Below are 22,944 nucleotides of genomic sequence, written 5' to 3'. Positions count from 1 at the left end.
GCAACAGATCTCTCCCATCCGTGAGTCTAGCAATGCCCCATCTGTATTATATGTCTGCCCTGGACCAACGTGTCCGGGCGACTGACTCAGACTGGGAGCTGCAGCTTCCGCCACCTTTGCTGCAGCTGGCCCAGCCCACATCTTTAACTATTTACTTTCCCTAAATCTACACAGACAGCAGTTACACATGACAATACATTTAGGTACATTACCATAGGGAACATTAGGACCATGTAAACACAGCACAATCAAGGCAGAAAACACATATGTGACAGTACAGCATAAAACACATATAACATACAGTTACATAACATATGTACATAAAAGTGCATGGGGGTCACACAGAAAGAATAGAGGGCGCAACTGAGAGGATCTGCCACCTCCTAACAATTGCACAGGGGCCCCAAGCTGTCAGTGTCCGCCCCTGCAGGGGCCTATCGGGGTTCAACTGTTCCCTTAAGGTTCAGTCCAAGACTTGGTGAGTGTACTATTTTGAACAGCTGACATGTGCGCGCAATAGCGGCGGGTGAAATCGCGATTCACCAGCGGCTATTAACTAGCTTAACTAGCTAAATGCCGGAAATGAGCGCATCGCTGACCCAAGTCACATGATCGGGGGTCAGCAATGCTTCTGTATAATAACCATAGAGGTCCTTGAGATCTCTATGGTTACTGATTCCGGCCTGCTGTGAGCGCCAACCTGTGGTCGGCACTCATAGCACACCTGCATTTCTGCTTCATAGCAACGATCTGCTGATTGCTGCTATGTAGCAGAGGCGATCGAGTGGTGCCAGCTTCTAGCCTCCCATGGAGGCTATTGAAGCATGGCAAAAGTAAAAAAAAAAAAGTAAAAAAAAAAATGTGAAAAAAAAAAAACAAAATAAAAGTTTAAATTACCCCCCTTTCGCCCCATTCAAAATAAATCAATTAAAAAAAATCAAACCTACACAGCGTAGCGAGAAAAAAATTGAAACGCCAGAATTACGTTTTTTTGGTCGCCGCGACATTGCATTAAAATGTAATAACGGGCGATCAAAAGAATATCTGTACCAAAATGGTATAAATAAAAACGCCAGCCCAGCATGCAAAAAATAAGCCCTCAACCGACCCCAGATCATGAAAAATGGAGACGCTACGGATATCGGAAAATGGCGCAATTTTTTTTTTTTAGCAAAGTTTGGAATTTTTTTTTCACCACTTAGATAAAAAATAACCTAGTCATGTTAGGCATCTATGAACTCGTAATGACCTGGAAAATCATAATGGCAGGTTAGTTTTAGCATTTAGTGAACCTAGCAAAAAAGCGAAACAAAAAACAAGTGTGGGATTGCACTTTTTTTGCAATTACACCGCACTTGGAATTTTTTTCCCATTTTCTAGTACACGACATGCTAAAACCAATGATGTTGTTCAAAAGTACAACTTGTTTCGCAAAAAATAAGCCCTCACATGGCCATATTGATGGAAAAATAAAAAAGTTATGGCTCTGGAAAGGAGGGGAGCGAAAAACGAACACAGAAAAACCAAAAACCCAAGGTCATGAAGGGGTTAAATAAAGACACACACACATCAGCCTATGTAAGAGCATTAACATAATTGACCTACATATGCTGTTACAAAAAAGCAACTGTCAGAAATCTGCATGAAATGCAATATCTTCCAAGCTCTGCCGTGCGCCCAAACAGTGGTTTACCCCCACATATGAGGTATCAGCGTACTCAGGACAAATTGGACAACAACTTATTGGTCCACTTTCTCCTTTTACGCTTAGGAAAATAAAAAAAATGTTGCTAGAAGATCATTTTTGTGACTAAAAAGTTAAATGTTCATTTTTTCCTTCCATGTTGCTTCTGCTGCTGTGAAACACCTGAAGGGTTAATAAACTTTTTGAATATGATTTTGAGCACCTTGAGGGGTGCAGTTTTTAGAATGGTGTCAATTTTGGGTATTTTCAACCATACAGATCCCTCAAACTGACTTGAAATGTGAGGTGGTCCCTAAAAAAAATGGTTTTGCAAATATTGTTGTAAAAATGAGAAATCGCTGGTCAATTTTTAACCCTTATAACTTCCTAACCAAAAAAATGTTGTTTCCAAATTTGTGCTGATGTAAAGTAGACATGTGGGAAATGTTATTTATTAACTATTTTGTGTCACATAACTCTCTGGTTTAACAGAAAAAAAATTCAAAATTTAAAAATTGCTAAATTTTCCAAATTTTCGCCAAATTTCCAATTTTTTCACAAATAAATGCAAAAAATATTGACCTAAATTTCCCACTAACATGAAGCCCAATATGTCATGAAAAAACAGTCTCAGAATCGCTGGGATCCGTTGAAGCGTTCCAGAGTTATTACGTCATAAAGGGACACTGGTCAGAATTGCAAAAAATGGCCAGGTCATTAAGGTCAAAATAGGCTGGGTCATGAAGGGGTTAATAAAAGTATGAGTTGGAAAACACAAAATTGTCTGGGTGACCCTAAACTTTTGAATGGTAGTGTAGCTTTTCTTTATTTAAGTGGTGAAAAAAAATTGGACATTTGTAAAAAAAAAAACTAGAAAAAATTATTTTGTCACCACTTTCCAAGGCCCATAACATTTTAATTTTTTGGGAAATGAGGCTTGGTGGAGGTCAGTTTTCATGCCCTGAGATTAAGTTTTAACTGATACCATTTTTGGGTGGACACAATATTTAGATCACCAAAAAAACATAATTCTGGTGCTTTGATTTTATTTTGTTTTATATTTTGCTGTGTACTGATCAGATTAATTTATTTTATATTTTCATAAATTGGACTTTTACAAACGCAGTGATACCAAATGTGCATCTTTTCATTTTTTTGTTTTATTTTTAATGGGGAGAAGGGGGGCGTCTTGAACTTTTGTGTTTGTTATTTTTTTAATGTTTATTAAAACGTTTATTTTCACCACTTTTTACTGTATTTAATTGTCCCCTTAGGGGACTTGAAGCTCTGATTGTCTAATTGCTTGTGCTATACACAGCGGTGCATCAGCCCTGCCATGTATAGAGAAAATCATGGTCTCATGAGGACCGCAATGACAAGCATGGGGGTCATCAGCAGCACCACCTGCAGCTTTTAGGCTACATTCACATAATGAGTTTGTGGTGAGTTTTTTATGGTGCGTATTAACAGAAGGTTACAAACAATTTTGTCCACATCTGTACGTAGTAATCTCTTCCTCCCACTCTCTCTGATGATGTCCCTTATTACATAGAGTTCTCACTTAAAGAGAACCTGTCACCAGGTTCAGCTGCTATAAGTGTGGCCACTGCCTTTCGGGGCTTATCTACAGCATTCTATAATGCTGTAGATATGCCCCCAATCTGATGTGAAAGATAAGAAAAATACATTTTTTTAAAACTCACCTGGGGGTGGTCCGGTTGGATGGGTATCGCAGGTGCTGGTCTGGCGCCTCCCATCTTCTTATTATCGCCACCCTCCTACTTTCTTCATGGCTCCCCAGCATCGTGCGTCTGCTCAGGCATACATATCTGCCCTGTTGAGGGCAGAGAAAAGTACTGCAGTGTGCATGCGCCGGGAAAGGTCCGAGAGGCCCAGCGCCTGCGCACTGCAGTACTTTGCTCTGCCCTCAACAGGGCAGATATGTATGCCTGAGCAGAAGTGCGATGCTGGGGAGACATGAAGCAAGCAGGAGGGTGGCAATAATAAGAAGATGGGAGACGCCAGACCAGCACCTGAGACACCCATCGGACCGGACAGCTCCCCGGGTGAGTATAATAATTATAGAATGCTGTAGATTAGCCCTGAAAGGCAGTGGTTGCATCTTATAGTAAGCAAACCTGGTGACAGGCTCGCTTTAATAATATGTATTGTATTACATAGTGTGCTCCCTTATTTTACACAGTGATACCTCTTTATATTGTTCCATTTTTCTAGGATGTAGTACGTATGATTTTGGTAACTGATAAATAGGGTCATATATACGACTAGTGAATCAAATTCTATAGTTTGCGCAATATATAAGAAAACAAATGTTTGTGTGCCACTTACACCCCTCCCCAACATCTCTCAGAAGTGCACATACTCTCCAGGTCACATAACCCCAATCTCATGACCCAAATCAAATAACTGGAGGGCAGAAATTTTCAAACTGCCCAGGGCTTATTTTATTCTTAATAGTAATATTGTCCTCTAATATTAGATGTTTTGATATAGCGTGTATCTTATTTTATAAGAATGACTACAATAGGTGTTAGTACCAGATATCCAGCTGGTACTGGATAATGGGTTTGTAAATAATATAATACAGATGATCTCATTGACATCCAGCATTCACACTGCAGAAGGCCTAAGACATGCAGTGATGAAAATTCATTCAATGGAAACTTGCTGAATACAAAAACCTAACTATTGTCTTCTGCGTGCACTTGAAGCAAAGGACGAATTCTCAAAACTGATTTTCGGCTTACAACAATCATTCACTACAATATATATTTCTTTTCTCTAAAATTTAACAAATTATAAACTAAGATTATTCTTGGCACAGTTTTATGCCCACATTGGAAGGTTAGTTAACCAGTGTGTTCACACATTATTAATCAAAGTGAAGCACTTGAGACATAAACAATTTAAAGTAACAAAAGACTGGTCTGAGATATGTTAGGCACCAAAGCCTATTTGCACTAGAAAAATAAACTAGTAGCATTAGCTAGCTAATACTGTCATGTGGCTGCTAAAATATGCACTTATGTGATCCAAATGTAGTTACCCACAGTGATGAAAAAGCAAAGTTATAGCAAAAGCTCTAAAAGCAAATCTTCCCATCTTTCATGAAAACTGGCAATTGACACAAATATTGTGCATATGATGGCTGAGGTTACTGCAACAATGGAAATGAACTTTTCAGGAAAACTATATTAACTCCAGATGTTAACCTGGATGACATGACAAAATCCATGCTGTTTCTATTTTAACTAAAAGTTGCAATCATAGACATTTTAGATTGTATAGAGGACTCTACTAAGTGTTTCTGCCGCCTGTGACAAAAAGATAAAAGATAACCCCCCCCCCCCCCTGTCCACACTCATCAATTCATTCCCAGATCAAAACATTCAGGTCGCTACAACACACATACACATTAATGGTATTATCGCAATCTAAACTTGCAAAGGCGTTAATGGCCACATCCCTGGCTGTCTAGGATGCTGAACAGGATAATGTACACACCCCTGGTGATCCAGGTCAGTGAAGAATCTAGTGGGCACATCTAAACTTACTCCCCTTACCTCATGGATAAAGAGGCCTATTATCTATGAACTAAGTATAAAAGTAGTTTTATTTGTTTTTTAAAGTGGACGTCTTTAGTTTTCAATCCAGTTTATTGAGTTTTGACAGTGTCTACTGACCATTGTGTTCACTTTTAGCACTTGGCAAGGATAGGTACTAAAAGTTATTCACGGAAACCTGGAAATATTTTACAAGTTTATTTACTGTTGCTTTAATTGATTTCGACAATGGATATATTTTCCTAATTGGAACTACGTCACTACAGTTGCAAGAAATGTATAAAAATTCAATTTTTAGGACTTGTCAGTTTGACAAACTTTACACCAAATATTTACTAGCGTGTGGGCTTCTAAAAACAGAACAATCGTAGATCAGTCTAATTTTGCCACTGGATGAAAGCTTCAAAACAAACAAGAAAATTTTGAAATTGAGGATTTAAATTTTATGTGATCACCAAAATATTTTCAAATATTGTTCTAAATATCTCACTGTATCATGTGAAATATATAATTCTTGGTACAAAGTGTTGCACTGTAATTCACTCAAATTTGATGACTAAAGATGTCACTTACTATGAATGTATATATGATTTGAGGAGTTTAATAGCTATTCCTTGGCTCCAAAAGGAGTCACAGGAGAGGAAGCAGCACCGTAGGAAAGAGCATCGAAAATGAAATACACATGAATCAAGATTTCTCTATGGGATAAAAGAATGAAGCCCTGACTCCGTTCCTTGTACTGCACACAGTGTTATTCAATATCTTTCACATGGATTCCAACTAAAACAAATTGTGTGCTTCGTCATACAAAGCTTGTGCAAATGTTTACACTCTTTTTACATATTTGCTGCACCGCATGATAAAACGGTCATATTCAATATTTGTGTCCTGAGTTATTGTAACAGATTTTTCTCAGTTCCGAATTTTGGCTTGTCAATTAAACCACGTGTCTGAATTTTCTTAGGTATAATTTTAGAATTAATTTTCTTTAACATTTTCTCACATGATTAAGGACAAAAAAGGGCTCAAGTAAGGGATCAAGTAGGTGGTTTATGTTTTTTCAGTGTCATACAGCATGGTAAAAACTGTTGAGAGAATACATAAGGCCAGTTTTGACATTTCTTCGTATAGTACAGTGTAATACACATGCTGAAGACTGTTGAGAGGTTTACATAAAACCAGTTAAGACGTTTTGTGAAATAGTAATCTTGGAAGGGTAAAGGGTGGTGAAGAGTAGTGGATCACATGAGGGAATTAAAAAAGAAAACAACTAAATAAATAAATGTGAACAGATGATGAAGCCGGTCACGTGTAGCCGAGAAGTTAAATTCAGAGTCATCTCCAAAGACTTGATAAGAAATGCACAATGGAGACAAGTTAGGCATGTTTGTTAGGATTTTGTATTGTATTTTGTGTAAGAGACAGCCAGACTAACAGAAAGGATTGATGCTAGCAACATTTGAAAAGATGTGGTCAAATTTAAAATTTTAAGATAGAGTGGAAAAATACCAGTCTGTCCAGTGGTGAACCACAAAGGGGAATGTCATGTTATTCTACCTAGGATGTGTGTTTATGTGGAGTAGAATTTCTTATAAAGAGCTTCAATAAAGTAACTTATTTTGCAGGAGATAGTAGAAAAAGGTTAAGATGGGTGGTCTGAGTAAATAAATATTCCAGTGTTTAAAACTTGGAATATTAGGTTCTTATGGCCGTTAACATACAAATGTAGCATGTTATCACATGAAAATTGTAACAAAAACTGTAACACTACTAACATTAAGTTCTGTGTCTGCCATAAAGCAAAGTCAAATAGATCATCTAACACTGACTGGAAAATGCACTGCACTACATAGGTACTACTGTGTATTATCTATTCAATTAAAAGATCACATGTTCAAGTACCCTTGTGGGACAAATTAATATCATAAAGATAAAACCCAAACTACAGTGCCTTGCGAAAGTATTCGGCCCCCTGGAACTTTTCAACCTTTTCCCACATATCATGCTTCAAACGTAAAGATACCAAATGTAAATTTTGGGTGAGGAATCAACAACAAGTAGAACACAATTGTGAAGTTGAACTAAATTTATTGTTTTTTTTATTTTTTTGTGGAAATTCAAAAACTGAAAAGTGGGGCGTGCAATATTATTCGGCCCCTTTAATTTCAGGGCAGCAAACTCACTCCAGAAGTTGACTGTGGATCTCTGAATGATCCAATGTTGTCCTAAATGCCTAATGATGATAAATATAATCCACCTGTGTGTAATCAAGTCTCCATATAAATGCACCTGCTCTGTGATAGTCTCAGGATTCTGTTTGAAGCACAGAGAGCATCATGAAGACTAAGGAACACAACAGGCAGGTCCATGATACTGTTGTGGAGAAGTTTAAAGCTGGATTTGGATACAAAATGATTTCCAAAACTTTAAACATCCCAAGGAGCAATGTGTTAGGAGTCGAGTTTCCTCTGCTGCACAGGGGGAATCTCGATCCGTCTCCGCTGCGGTCTCCCATTCTCCTCCAGCCGCAGTGGAGCCTGCTCAGCAGGGACGTCGATCCCAGCGTCTCGCTCAGTCTGACTCTGTGAGAAGAGTTACTGCTGCTTCTCCAGCTTCTGCCTGTAAAGCCTATACTGGTCAGCAGCGAGTGGACTTCTCTGGGACTAAGTCCTTGTCTGCGCACACTGAGCATGCCCAGGGCAAGATCTCCCGTTGGAGATCGAGGGTCATGTGCTCAGACTCTGCAGCGCATTCTATTGGTCCTCTTGGCAGGTCTTGGAAGGGCAAAGTTTCTGTGGCCGCTTCCTGTCCTGCAACTATATAAACTGCGCATGACCGCACGGCCATGCGCTAGTGTACAATTTAATACGTGTGTTTGTTGTGAGTGCAAGTCGTTCTTTAAATACCCCTACCCTATTGTATGATTGTTCGCGTATGGAGTATGGCTGCTATCTAGCGCCCGACTTATCACTCAACGTGTCACACACGTGTCAGCGTCTACTGCTGTGACCGCCAGTGCGGTGCCACGCGCCAGTGTGCGCTTCCTGACCCACGTCTGGGTGCTTAGTGGTGCCTGCCAGCACGGCACAGTTCGCACTTCGGTGCCTTTATTATATAATTCCTTTCACACCCAGTTGCGGTGTAGTGGCAGCAAGGGTCTAATCGGACTACAATCCCTGTTGGGGTTTAGTTCGCTGACCACTTGCTCGCGCTCTATGTGCGGTACCGCGGTCCTGTGACGCAACAGGATCGCTTTCTTCACGCTGGGTGAGGTTTAACCCATGCGTGTATACTTTTGAATACCGCCATATTGTCTGTCATTTCCTAGCAGCAGGTTTCACCTGCACAGTGGACCCCGCACTGCGAACGCATCTATATCATCTCTCTTGGTGCGTTCCGCCAGTCCTAACATTACACTAGCGCCAGGGTCTGGCTAGTGATGACAGACAAACAGCAATCTCTGCGGCATATCCAGCAGCTGGAGGGTAGGTTGGCGGCTCTCGAGAGTGCGACCTCAGCTGTGGATGTTACTGCAGTAGCTGTACAGGCTGCCAGCGTGGCTGCAGCTACTATGTCCATTGCCACCCCTGTTCCGACATTATCTCGCCTCCCGCTGCCAGAAAAATTTTCTGGTGATAGCAAGTTTTGTAGGGGATTTGTGAGTCAATGCTCTATTCACCTCGAGCTCCTGGCTACACGTTTTCCCACAGAGCGGGCTAAGGTGGGATTTATTCTGTCTCTATTGTCGGACAGGGCGTTGGAATGGGCTACGCCGCTGTGGGAGCGTGGCGATCATGTGGTGCAGAGTGCTCCGCTGTTTCTGAGTGCTCTGAAACAGGTCTTTTTAGGACCTCAAGTCACCCATGATACTGCGCTCCAATTGCTGGCATTAACTCAGGGTCAGTCCTTGGTCAGTCATTTTGCCGTCCAATTCCGCACCTTAGCATCTGAGCTGGATTGGTCGGATAAAGCTCTTATCCCCATATTTTGGAGGGGCTTGGCTGACCACGTAAAGGACGCTCTGGCCACTAGGGAGATTCCTGCCACACTGGAGGAGTTAATAACTGTCTCCACTCGAATTGACCTCCGTTTTAACGAGCGGAGGCTAGAGCGAGCCCAGTGTAGGCAGAGGTTTCGGCTGGCTCCTACTTTCGCCAAACCTCTGGAATTTCCGGTCCTGGTTCCTGAGTCACATGAGGCCAGGGAAGTGTCACAAGCAGGATCTAAGTCCCGGACCGCTTGTGCACTCAGGGTCTGTCATGTTTGCCAGCAGTCAGGACATCTAGCCTCCAGATGTCCTCAGCGGTCGAGGAAACGTCAGCGTCTAGTGGTAGTAGGTGGAGGTACACTAGACACGGCGACGTTTGCCTCTAAGTTGTCCTTTAAGGGGACAATTACTATTGGCTCATTCTCCCACTCGGTAGAGCTCTGCGTGGATTCTGGGGCGGAGGGCAATTTTATGTCTTCTGCCTTTGCCCAACGTCACGCAATACCCCTGGTTATGCTTGCTCAACCAGTAACGGTGCGAGTGGTGAATGGGTCGACATTGCCCTCACAGATAACACACCAGACCATCCCTTTTACTCTGTCCATGTCGCCATCTCATCAGGAGATAATTTCTCTGCTCGTCATTCCGGAAGGAATTGATGAGGTCCTGTTGGGAATACCTTGGCTACGGTACCACTCTCCTCATATCGAGTGGTCCTCAGGCAGAATTCTGGGTTGGGGTGAATCTTGTGGGGGTAGGTGTCAGAGGGAGTGCGTTCAGGTTGCTACTACTGAGGTACCCGCAGATCTATCCTCTCTCCCCAAGCAGTATTGGTCTTATGCAGACGTGTTCTCCAAAAAGGCGGCGGAGGTCCTTCCGCCTCATCGCCCCTATGAGTGTCCTATTGATCTCTTGCCTGGTGCTGAGCCTCCCCGGGGTCGAGTTTATCCGCTATCTCTCCCGGAGACGGAGGCAATGTCACAGTACATCCAGGAAAATTTGGCAAGAGGATTCATTAGGAAGTCAGTGTCACCTGCTGGGGCAGGGTTCTTCTTCGTGCAGAAGAAGAATGGGGAATTGCGCCCATGCATAGACTACAGGGGTCTTAACGCCATCACCGTTAAGAATAAGTATCCTTTGCTCTTGATATCTGAGTTATTCGATAGACTTCGGGGAGCAAGGGTATTTACTAAATTAGATTTGTGGGGTGCTTACAACCTGATTCGCATCCGTGAGGGGGACGAATGGAAGACGGCCTTTAACACCAGGGATGGGCACTATGAGTATCTGGTGATGCCCTTCGGGCTCTGTAATGCCCCAGCTGTTTTCCAAGACTTTGTGAACGATATCTTCCGGGATATGCTTTCCACCTCGGTCGTAGTCTATCTGGATGATATTCTTATCTACTCTCCAGATATTGACTCCCACCGGAGAGATGTTTGCAAAGTCTTCGACCTCCTACGGGCAAACTCCCTCTATGCCAAATTGGAGAAGTGTATGTTTGAGCAGGAGTCTTTACCTTTCCTGGGCTACATCATCTCTGCCCAGGGATTGGCTATGGATCCTGCCAAACTACAGGCAGTGATGGACTGGCAGGAACCCCATTCTCTGAAAGCGGTGCAGCGCTTTATGGGGTTCATAAATTACTATCGTCAGTTCATCCCCCACTTCTCAACGCTGGTAGCTCCCTTGGTATCCCTCACCAAGAAGGGAGCGAATCCTAAATCGTGGTCCGAAGAGGTCTCCAAGGCCTTCACTTCTATTAAGTCCCACTTTGCTAGCGCTCCCATCTTACATCGTCCCGAGGTGGATAAGCCATTCCTAATGGAGGTGGATGCCTCTTCCGTTGGTGCAGGAGCAGTCCTCTATCAAAAGGATGCTCAAGGTCGGAAGCATCCATGCTTCTTCTTCTCAAAAACCTTCTCACCAGCGGAGAGAAATTACTCCATCGGGGATAGGGAGTTGCTGGCAATGAAGTTGGCCTTTTCGGAATGGAGACATCTCTTGGAGGGTGCTCGGTTCCCATTCCAAGTCTACACGGACCACAAGAATTTGGTCTATTTACAGACAGCCCAGCGGCTGAATTCTCGTCAGGCCAGATGGTCCTTGTTTTTCTCCCGGTTCCACTTCACTCTACATTATCTCGCCGGGAAGAAGAACATTCGTGCTGACGCTCTCTCTCGCTCCCTGGTGTCAACTGTGGAGGAGGAGGACGAGCCTCGGCTCATTGTCCCTTCAGAGAGTCTGAAAACCGTAGCTCCGGTTTCGCTTGAGTCTGTGCCTCCGGGCAAGACTTTTGTCCCCATCAATTTGCGTCCGGAGGTTCTCTCGTGGGCTCATTCGTCCAGAGTGGGTGGACACTTTGGGGCAAAGAGGACATCTGAGTTGTTGGCGAGAATGTATTGGTGGCCACATATGGTTCGTGACGTTGGAGACTACGTTCGGGCATGTGTCTCTTGTGCCAAAAATAAGTCTCTCCGTCAACGGCCAGCTGGGTTGTTATACCCTCTGCCGGTGGCAGACAGGCCCTGGGAGATGGTCGGGATGGACTTTGTGGTGGGTTTGCTCAAGTCACGTGGCTGTACTGTCATTTGGGTTATCACCGACCATTTTTCTAAAATGGTGCATTTGGTGCCGCTTCCCCGGCTACCTTCTGCACGGGCCTTGGCAGCATTGTTTGTTAAACACATCTTCCGTCTTCACGGTATGCCAGACAAAATTGTCAGTGACCGGGGTCCCCAGTTTGCGTCTCGGTTCTGGAGAGAGCTTTGTCGCCTTCTCAGTATCGAGTTGAATCTCTCTTCGGCATATCATCCCGAGACGAATGGGTTGGTGGAGAGAGCCAACCAGACCTTGGTCACATATCTGCGTCATTTTGTCTCTGCTAAACAAGATGACTGGGCATCTTTGCTACCGTGGGCGGAGTTTGCTCTTAACAATGCTGTAGCTGACTCCACTGGACAGACCCCATTCCTCCTTAACTATGGTCAGCATCCGCGGGTACCTGTGCCCATGCCCGTGTCTTCCGCCGATTCCAGGGTGGCAGACTGGGCTGTGGAGGCACGGGACATTTGGGATCGCACTCAGGATGCCATTCGGGCTTCCAAGGAGAGAATGAGGTCCTCCGCCGATGTTCATCGGCGCCCCGCTCCGACCTTTGCTCCTGGCGACTTGGTGTGGCTCTGCGCCCGTAACATCAGGCTGCGAGTTGAGTCCACTAAGTTTGAGCCTCGCTACTTGGGTCCCTTCAAGGTTCTCGAACAGGTTAATCCTGTGGTCTACCGCCTGGCTCTTCCTCCACGCTTGGGTATCACCGACACCTTTCATGTGTCCCTCTTGAAACCCGTATACATGTCCCGGTTTTCCGAGTCATCTGCCGGGACATCGGGTTCGTCTACGGACGATTACGAGGTGAACGCTATTTTGGGGTGTAAGGTGGTACGCGGCAAAAAGTTCTATCTGGTGGATTGGAAGGGTTATGGTCCAGAGAACAGGTCATGGGAGCCTGCTGAAAACATTCGGGCCCCACAGCTCATTGCTGCCTTCGAACGTAGCGAGGCCCAAGGAGGGGGGGCCCTAGGAGGGGGGGTAATGTTAGGAGTCGAGTTTCCTCTGCTGCACAGGGGGAATCTCGATCCATCTCCGCTGCGGTCTCCCATTCTCCTCCAGCCGCAGTGGAGCCTGCTCAGCAGGGACGTCGATCCCAGCGTCTCGCTCAGTCTGACTCTGTGAGAAGAGTTACTGCTGCTTCTCCAGCTTCTGCCTGTAAAGCCTATACTGGTCAGCAGCGAGTGGACTTCTCTGGGACTAAGTCCTTGTCTGCGCACACTGAGCATGCCCAGGGCAAGATCTCCCGTTGGAGATCGAGGGTCATGTGCTCAGACTCTGCAGCGCATTCTATTGGTCCTCTTGGCAGGTCTTGGAAGGGCAAAGTTTCTGTGGCCGCTTCCTGTCCTGCAACTATATAAACTGCGCATGACCGCACGGCCATGCGCTAGTGTACAATTTAATACGTGTGTTTGTTGTGAGTGCAAGTCGTTCTTTAAATACCCCTACCCTATTGTATGATTGTTCGCGTATGGAGTATGGCTGCTATCTAGCGCCCGACTTATCACTCAATGTGTCACACACGTGTCAGCGTCTACTGCTGTGACCGCCAGTGCGGTGCCACGTGCCAGTGTGCGCTTCCTGACCCACGTCTGGGTGCTTAGTGGTGCCTGCCAGCACGGCACAGTTCGCACTTCGGTGCCTTTATTATATAATTCCTTTCACACCCAGTTGCGGTGTAGTGCCAGCAAGGGTCTAATCGGACTACAATCCCTGTTGGGGTTTAGTTCGCTGACCACTTGCTCGCGCTCTATGTGCGGTACCGCGGTCCTGTGACGCAACAGGATCGCTTTCTTCACGCTGGGTGAGGTTTAACCCATGCGTGTATACTTTTGAATACCGCCATATTGTCTGTCATTTCCTAGCAGCAGGTTTCACCTGCACGGTGGAGCCCGGACTGCGAACGCATCTATATCATCTCTCTTGGTGCGTTCCGCCAGTCCTAACACAATGTGCAAGCGATCATACTGAAATGGAAGAACTATCATACCACTACAAATCTACCAAGACCTGGCCGTCACTCTAAACTTTCATCTCAAACAAGGAGAAGACTGATCAAAGATGCAGCCATTAGGCCCATGATTACTCTGGATGAACTGCAGAGATCTACAGCTGAGGTGGACAGTCTGATCATAGTACAACAGTCAGTTGTACACTGCACAAATCTGGCCTTTAACCCCTTCATGACCCAGCCTATTTTGACAGTAAAGACCTTGCCGTTTTTTGCAATTCTGACCAGTGTCCCTTTATGAGGTAATAACTCAGGAACACTTCAATGGATCCTAGCGGTTCTAAGATTGTTTTTTCGTGACATATTGGGCTTCATGTTAGTGGTAAATTTAGGTCAATAAATTCTGTGTTTATTTGTGATAAAAACGGAAATTTGGTGAAAAATTCAAAAATTTTGCAATTTTCACATTTTGAATTTTTATTCTGTTAAACCAGAGAGTTATGTGACACAAAATAGTTAATAAATAACATTTCCCACATGTATACTTTACATCAGCACAATTTTGGAAGCAAAATTTTTTTTGCTAGGAAGTTATAAGGGTTAAAATTTGACCAGCGATTTCTCATTTTTACAACAAAACTTACAAAACCATTTTTTTTAGGGACCACCTCACATTTGAAGTCAGATTGAGGGGGTCTATATGGCTGAAAATACCCAAAAGTGACACCATTCTAAAAACTGCACCCCTCAAGGTGCACATAACCACATTCAAGAAGTTTATTAACCCTTCAGGTGCTTCACAGCAGCAGAAGCAACATGGAAGGAAAAAATGATCATTTAACTTTTTAGTCACAAAAATGATTTTTCAGCAACAATTTTTTTATTTTCCCAATGGTAAAAGGAGAAACTGAACCACGAAAGTTGTTGTCCAATTTGTCCTGAGTACGCTGATACTTCATATGTGGGGGTAAACCACTGTTTGGGCGCACGGCAGGGCTTGGAAGGGAAGGAGCGCCATTTGACTTTTTGAATGAAAAATTGGCTGCACTCTTTAGCGGACACCATGTCACATTTGGAGAGCCCCCGTGTGCCTAAAAATTGGAGCTCCCCCACAAGTGACCCCATTTTGGAAACTGGACCCCCCAAGGAACTTATCTAGATGCCTAGTGAGCACTTTAAACCCTCAGGTGCTTCACAAATTGATCCGTAAAAATGAAAAAGTACTTTTTTTCACAAAAAATTTATTTTCGCCTCAATTTTTTCATTTTCACATGGGCAATAGGATAAAATGGATCCTAAAATTTGTTGGGAAATTTCTCCCGAGTACGCCGATACCTCATATGTGGGGGTAAACCACTGTTTGGGCACACGGCAGGGCTCGGAAGGGAAGGCGCGCCTTTTGGCTTTTTGAATGGAAAATTAGCTCCAATTGTTAGCGGACACCATGTCGCGTTTGGAGAGCCCCTGTGTGCTTATGCATTGGAGCTCCCCCACAATTGACCCCATTTTGGAAACTAGACCCCCCAAGGAACTTATCTAGATGCATACTGAGCACTTTAAACCCCCAGGTGCTTCACAGAAGTTTATAACGCAGAGCCATGAAAATAAAAAATAAATTTTCTTTCCTCAAAAATGATTTTTTAGCCTGGAATTTCCTATTTTGCCAATGGTAATAGGAGAAATTGGACCATAAATGTTGTTGTCCAGTTTTCTTGAGTACGCAGATACCCCATATGTGGGGGTAAACCACTGTTTGGGCGCACGGCAGGGCTCGGAAGGGAAGGCACGCCATTTGGCTTTTTAAATGGAAAATTAGCTCCAATCATTAGCAGACACCATGTCGCGTTTGGAGAGCCCCTGTGTGCCTAAACATTGGAGATCCCCCACAAATGACCCCATTTTGGAAACTAGACCCCCAAAGGAACTAATCTAGATGTGTTTTGAGCACTTTGAACCCTCAAGTGCTTCACAGAAGTTTATAACGCAGAGCCATGAAAATAAAAAAAAAATTTCTTTTCTCAAAAATGATTTTTTAGCCCGCAATTTTTTATTTTTCCAAGGGTAACAGGAGAAATTTGACCCCAATATTTGTTGTCCAGTTTCTCCTGAGTACGGTGATACCCCATGTGTGGGGGTAAACCACTGTTTGGGCACACGTCGGGGCTCAGAAGGGAAGTAGTGACTTTTGAAATGCAGACTTTGATGGAATGGTCTGCGGGCGTCACGTTGCGTTTGCAGAGCCCCTTGTGTGCCAAAACATTGGAGATCCCCCACAAATGACCCCATTTTGGAAACTAGACCCCCAAAGGAACTAATCTAGATGTGTGTTGAGCACTTTGAACCCTCAAGTGCTTCACAGAAGTTTATAACGCAGAGCCATGAAAATAAAAAAAAAATTTCTTTTCTCAAAAATGATTTTTTAGCCCGCAATTTTTTATTTTTCCAAGGGTAACAGGAGAAATTTGACCCCAATATTTGTTGTGCAGTTTCTCCTGAGTACGGTGATACCCCATATGTGGGGGTAAACTACTGTTTGGGCACACGTCGGGGCTCGGAAGTGAAGTAGTGAAGTTTTGAAATGCAGAGTTTGATGGAATGCCCTGCGGCCGTCACGTTGCGTTTGCAGAGCCCCTGATGTGGCTAAACAGTAGAAACCCCCCACAAGTGACCCCATTTTGGAAACTAGACCCCGAAAGGAACTAATCTAGATATGTGGTGAGCACTTTCAACCACCAAGTGCTTCACAGAAGTTTATAACGCAGAGCCGTGAAAATAATAAATACGTTTTCTTTCCTCAAAAATAATTTTTAGCCCAGAATTTTTTATTTTCCCAAGGGTTACAGGAGAAATTGGACCCCAAAAGTTGTTGTCCAGTTTCTCCTGAGTACGCTGATACCCCATGTGTGGGGGTAAACCACTGTTTGGGCACACGTCGGGGCTCAGAAGGGAAGTAGTGACTTTTGAAATGCAGACTTTGATGGAATGGTCTGCGGGCGTCACGTTGCGTTTGCAGAGCCCCTGGTGTGCCAAAACAGTAGAAACCCCCCACAAGTGACCCCATTTTGGAAACTAGAACCCCCAAGGAACTTATCTAGATCTGTGGTGAGCACTTTGAACCCCCAAGTGCTTCACAGACGTTTACAACGCAGAGCCGTGAAAATAAAAAATCATTTTTCTTTCCTCAAAAATGATGTTTTAGCAAGCAATTTTTTATTTTCTCAAGGGTAACAGGAGAAATTGGAACCCAGTAATTGTTGCACAGTTTGTCCTGACTATGCTGGTACCCCATATGTGGGGGTAAACCACTGTTTGGGCACACGTCGGGGCTCGGAAGGGAGGGAGCACCATTTGATTTTTTGAATAAAAGATTGGCTGGAATCAATGGTGGCGCCATGTTGCGTTTGGAGACCCCCTGATGTGCCTAAACAGTGGAAACCCCTCAATTGTAACGCCAACACACCCCTAACCCTTATCCCAACTGTAGCCGTAACCCTAACCACAACCCTAACCCCAACACACCCTTAACCCTAACCACAACCCTAATTCCAACCCAACCCTAACCCTAAGGCTATGTGCCCACGTTGCGGATTCGTGTGAGATTTTTCGGCACTATTTTTGAAAAATCCGCGGGTAAAAGGCACTACGTTTTACCTGCGGATTTACCGCCGATTTCCAGTGTTTTTTGCGCGGATTTCACCTGCAGATTCCTATTGAGGATCAGGTGTAAAACGCTGCGGAATCCGCACAAAGAATTGACATGCTGCGGAAAATACAACGCAGCGTTTCCGCGCAGTATTTTCCACACCATGGGCACAGCGGATTTGGTTTTCCATATGTTTGCATGGTACTGTAAACCTGATGGAACACTGCTGCGGATCCGCAGCGGCCAATCCGCTGCGGATCCACAGCCAAATCCGCACCGTGTGCACATAGCCTAATTCTAAAGGTATGTGCACACGCTGCGGAAAACGCTGCGGATACGCAGCAGTTTCCCATGAGTTTACATTTCAATGTAAACCTATGGGAAACAAAAATCGCTGTACACATGCTGCGGAAAAACTGCACGGAAACGCAGGGGTTTACATTCTGCAGCATGTCACTTCTTTCTGCGGATTCCACAGCGGTTTTACAACTGCTCCAATAGAAAATCGCAGTTGTAAGCAGAAAAACCGCGGTAAATCCGCCATAAATCCGCAGCGGTTTAGCACTGTGGATTTATCAAATCCGTTGCGGAAAAATCCGCAGAGGACCAGAATACGTGTGCACATACCGTACCCTACCCCTAACCCTACCCCTAACCCTACCCCTAACCCTACCCCTAACCCTAACCCTACCCCTAATCCTACCCCTAACCCTAACCCTACCCCTAACCCTAACCCTACCCCTAACCCTACCCCTAACCCTACCCCTAACCCTACCCCTAACCCTAACCCTAGTTCTAACTCCAACCTAAGTGGAAAAAAAATAATTCTTTATTTTATTATTGCCCCTACCTATGGGGGACAAAGGGGGGGTCATTTACTGTTTTTTTTATTTTGATCACTGCGATAGGTTTTATCACAGTGATCAAAATTCACATTGGAACGAATCTGCCGGCCGGCAGATTCGGCGGGCGCACTGCGCATGCGCCCACCATTTTAGAACATGGCGGCGCCCAGGAAAGAAGACGGATGGACCCCGGGAGGCTCAGTAAGTATAAGGGGGGGAGATCAGGGCACGGGGGAGCGTCGGAGCACGGGGGGGTGGATCGGAGCATGGGTGGGGGTGGATCGGTGTGTGGGCGGGTGGATCGGTGTGCGGGCGGGTGGATCGGTGTGCGGGGGGGGATCGGTGTGCGGGCGGGTGGATCGGTGTGCGGGGGGGTGGATCGGTGTGCAGGGGGGTGGATTGGAGCACGGGGGGAGCGGACAGGAGAACGGGGGAGCGGAGCACAGGACGGAGGGGAGCGGACCACAGATCGGAGGGCTGGGGGGACGATCGGTGGGGTGGGGGCACAAAAGTGTTTCCAGCCATGGCCGATGATATTGCAGCATTGGCCATGGCTGGATTGTAATACAGGTCCTTCTCAAAAAATTAGCATATAGTGTTAAATTTCATTATTTACCATAATGTAATGATTACAATTAAACTTTCATATATTATAGATTCATTATCCACCAACTGAAATTTGTCAGGTCTTTTATTGTTTTAATACTGATGATTTTGGCATACAACTCCTGATAACCCAAAAAACCTGTCTCAATAAATTAGCATATTTCACCCATCCAATCAAATAAAAGTGTTTTTTAATAACAAACACAAAAACCAACAAATAATAATGTTCAGTTATGCACTCAATACTTGGTCGGGAATCCTTTGGCAGAAATGACTGCTTCAATGCGGCGTGGCATGGAGGCAATCAGCCTGTGACACTGCTGAGATGTTATGGAGGCCCAGGATGCTTCAATAGCGGCCTTAAGCTCATCCAGAGTGTTGGGTCTTGCGTCTCTCAACTTTCTCTTCACAATATCCCACAGATTCTCTATGGGGTTCAGGTCAGGAGAGTTGGCAGGCCAATTGAGCACAGTAATACCATGGTCAGTAAACCATTTACCAGTGGTTTTGGCACTGTGAGCAGGTGCCAGGTCGTGCTGAAAAATGAAATCTTCATCTCCATAAAGCATTTCAGCCGATGGAAGCATGAAGTGCTCCAAAATCTCCTGATAGCTAGCTGCATTGACCCTGCCCTTGATGAAACACAGTGGACCAACACCAGCAGCTGACATGGCACCCCACACCATCACTGACTGTGGGTACTTGACACTGGACTTCAGGCATTTTGGCATTTCCTTCTCCCCAGTCTTCCTCCAGACTCTGGCACCTTGATTTCCGAATGACATGCAAAATTTGCTTTCATCAGAAAAAAGTACTTGGGACCACTTAGCAACAGTCCAGTGCTGCTTCTCTGTAGCTCAAAAGTGGCTTTACCTGGGGAATGCGGCACCTGTAGCCCATTTCCTGCACACGCCTGTGCACGGTGGCTCTGGATGTTTCCACACCAGACTCAGTCCACTGCTTCCTCAGGTTCCCGAAGGTCTGGAATCGGTCCTTCTCCACAATCTTCCTCAGGGTCCGGTCTCCTCTTCTCGTTGTACAGCGTTTTCTGCCACATTGTTTCCTTCCAACAGACTTACCATTGAGGTGCCTTGATACAGCACTCTGGGAACAGCCTATTTGTTGAGAAATTTCTTTCTGGGTCTTACCCTCTTGCTTGAGGGTGTCAATGATGGCCTTCTTGACATCTGTCAGGTCGCTAGTCTTACCCATGATGGGGGTTTTGAGTAATGAATCAGGCAGGGAGTTTATAAAAGCCTCAGGTATCTTTTGCATGTGTTTAGAGTTAATTAGTTGATTCAGAAGATTAGGGTAATAGGTCGTTTAGAGAACCTTTTCTTGATATGCTAATTTATTGAGACAGGTTTTTTGGGTTATCAGGAGTTGTATGCCAAAATCATCAGTATTAAAACAATAAAAGACCTGACAAATTTCAGTTGGTGGATAATGAATCTATAATATATGAAAGTTTAATTGTAATCATTACATTATGGTAAATAATGAAATTTAACACTATATGCTAATTTTTTGAGAAGGACCTGTATTTCACCAGTTTTTTAGGTGAAATATTACAAATCGCTCTGATTGGCAGTTTCACTTTCAACAGCCAATCAGAGCGATCGTAGCCACGGGGGGGTGAAGCCACCCCCCTGGGCTAAACTACCACTCCCCCTGTCCCTGAAGGCCGGGTGAAATTGGAGTTAACCCTTTCACCCGGCCTGCAGGAGCCCAATCCGGCCATGACGCATATGCTGCGTCACAGGTCGGATTGGCACGGGTTTTCATGACGCATACGCTGCGTCAAAGGTCGGGAAGGGGTTAAAGAAGAGTGGCAAGAAAAAAGCCATTTATCAAAGATATCAATAAAAAGTGTTGCTTAAAGTTTGAAACAAGCCACCTGGGAGACACATTAAACATCTGGAAGAAGGTGTTATGGTCAGATGAAACGAAAATTGAATTTTTTGGCAACAATGCCAAACGATATGTTTGGCGTAAAGGCAACACAGCTCATCACCCTGAACACACGATCCCCACTGTCATACATGGTGATGGTAGCATCATGGTTTGGGCCTGCTTTTCTTCAGCAGGGACAGGGAAGATGGTTAAAATTAATGAGAAGATGGATGGAGCCAAATACAGGACCATTCTTGAAGAAAACCTGTTGGAGTCTGCAAAAGACCTGAGACTGGGATGGAGATTTGTCTTCCAAAAAGACAATGATCCCAAACATAAAGCAAAATCTACAATGGAATGACTCACAAATAAATGTATCCAAGTATTAGAATGGCCAAGTCAAAGTCCAGACCTCAATCCAATCGAGAATCTGTGGAAAGAGCTAAAAATTGCTGTTCACAAACAATCCCCATCAAACCTCACTGAGATCGAGCTGTTTGCCAAGGAAGAATGGGCAAGAATTTTAGTCTCTCAATGTTCAAAACTGATAGAGACATACCCCAAGCCACTTGCAGCTGTAATTGCAGCAAAAGGTGGAGCAACAAAGTATTAAGTTAAAGGGGCCGAATAATATTGCACGCCCCACTTTTCAGAATTTGAATTTCCACAAAAATGTAAAATAACCAATAAATTTCGTTCAACTTCACAATTGTGTTCCACTTGTTGATTCTTCACCAAAAATTTACATTTGGTATCTTTATGTTTGAAACATGATATGTGGGAAAAGGTTGAAAAGTTCCAAGTGGCCGAATACATTTGCAAGGCACTGTATTTTTAATTGTCAAAAAAATAGCTTAAGAAAGGTAAACAAATAAATCATATCTTTAAAATAGAAAGTAATTTATTCTAATAAAATATGAGTGCCCCATAAAGATACGTCACTTAAATTATACTAGATAGTGGAACAATAAAAAAAGCAATGAGTGTTATAAAAAGTGATCAAAGTGTCAAATGTACTCACAAATGGAACTGTTGCAAATTGCATCTTGACAGCAGCAAAAATTAAGACCATATACTGTATGTATGTATATATATATATATATATATATATATATATACAGTGAAGGAAATCATTATTGTATCTCTCGCTGATTTTGTAAATTTGCCCACTGACATGAAAAGTCTATAATTTTAAGAGTAGGTTAATTTTAACATTGAGAGATAGAATATCAAAATAAAATCCAGAAAATCACATTGCAAAAATTCTATAAATTTATTTGCATTTTGCAGTGAGAAATAAGTATTTGATCCCCTACCAACCATTAAGAGTTCTGGCTTCTACAGACCGGTTTGACGCTCCTAATCAACTCATTACCTGCATTAAAGACAGCTGTCTTACATAGTCACCTTTATAAAAGACTCCTGTACACAAACTCAGTTAATCAGTCAGACTCTAACTTCTACAACATGGGCAAGACCAAAGAGCTTTATATGGATGTCAGGGACAAGATCATAGACCTGCACAAAGCTGGAACGGGTTACAACAGCATACGTAATACGCTGTGTGAGGAGGAGACAACTATTGGTGCAATAGTAAGAAAATGGAAGAAATACAAAATGACTGTCAATTGACATCGATCTGGGGCACCATGCAAAATCTCACCTCATGGGGTATCTTTGATCATGAGGAAGGTGAGAGATCAGCCTAAAACTACACTGGGGGAACTTGTTAATGATCTCAAGGCAGCTGGGACCACAGTCACCAAGAAAGCCATTGGTATCACCTTACGCCATAAAGATTTAAAATCCTGCAGTGCTCGCAAGGTACTCCTGCTCAAGAAGGCACACATGCAGGTCCATCTGATGTTTGTTAATGAACACCTGGATGATTCTGTGAGTAATTGGGAGAAGGTGCTGTGGTCAAATGAGACAAAATTTGAGCTCTTTGGCATTAACTCAACTCGCCATGTTTGGAATATGAGAAATGCTGCCTATGACCCAAAGAACACCATCCCCACTGTCAAGCATGGAGGTGGAAACATGTTTTGGGGGTGTTTACCTGCTAAGGGCACAGGACTATCTCACGGCATCAATGGGAGAATGGATGGAGCCATGTACCATAAAATTTTGAGTGACAACCTCC

Source organism: Ranitomeya imitator, chromosome 4, assembly GCF_032444005.1.
Source record: "Ranitomeya imitator isolate aRanImi1 chromosome 4, aRanImi1.pri, whole genome shotgun sequence".
NCBI classification, from domain to species: domain Eukaryota; kingdom Metazoa; phylum Chordata; class Amphibia; order Anura; family Dendrobatidae; genus Ranitomeya; species Ranitomeya imitator.
Note: the sequence above shows the minus strand (reverse complement) of the source record.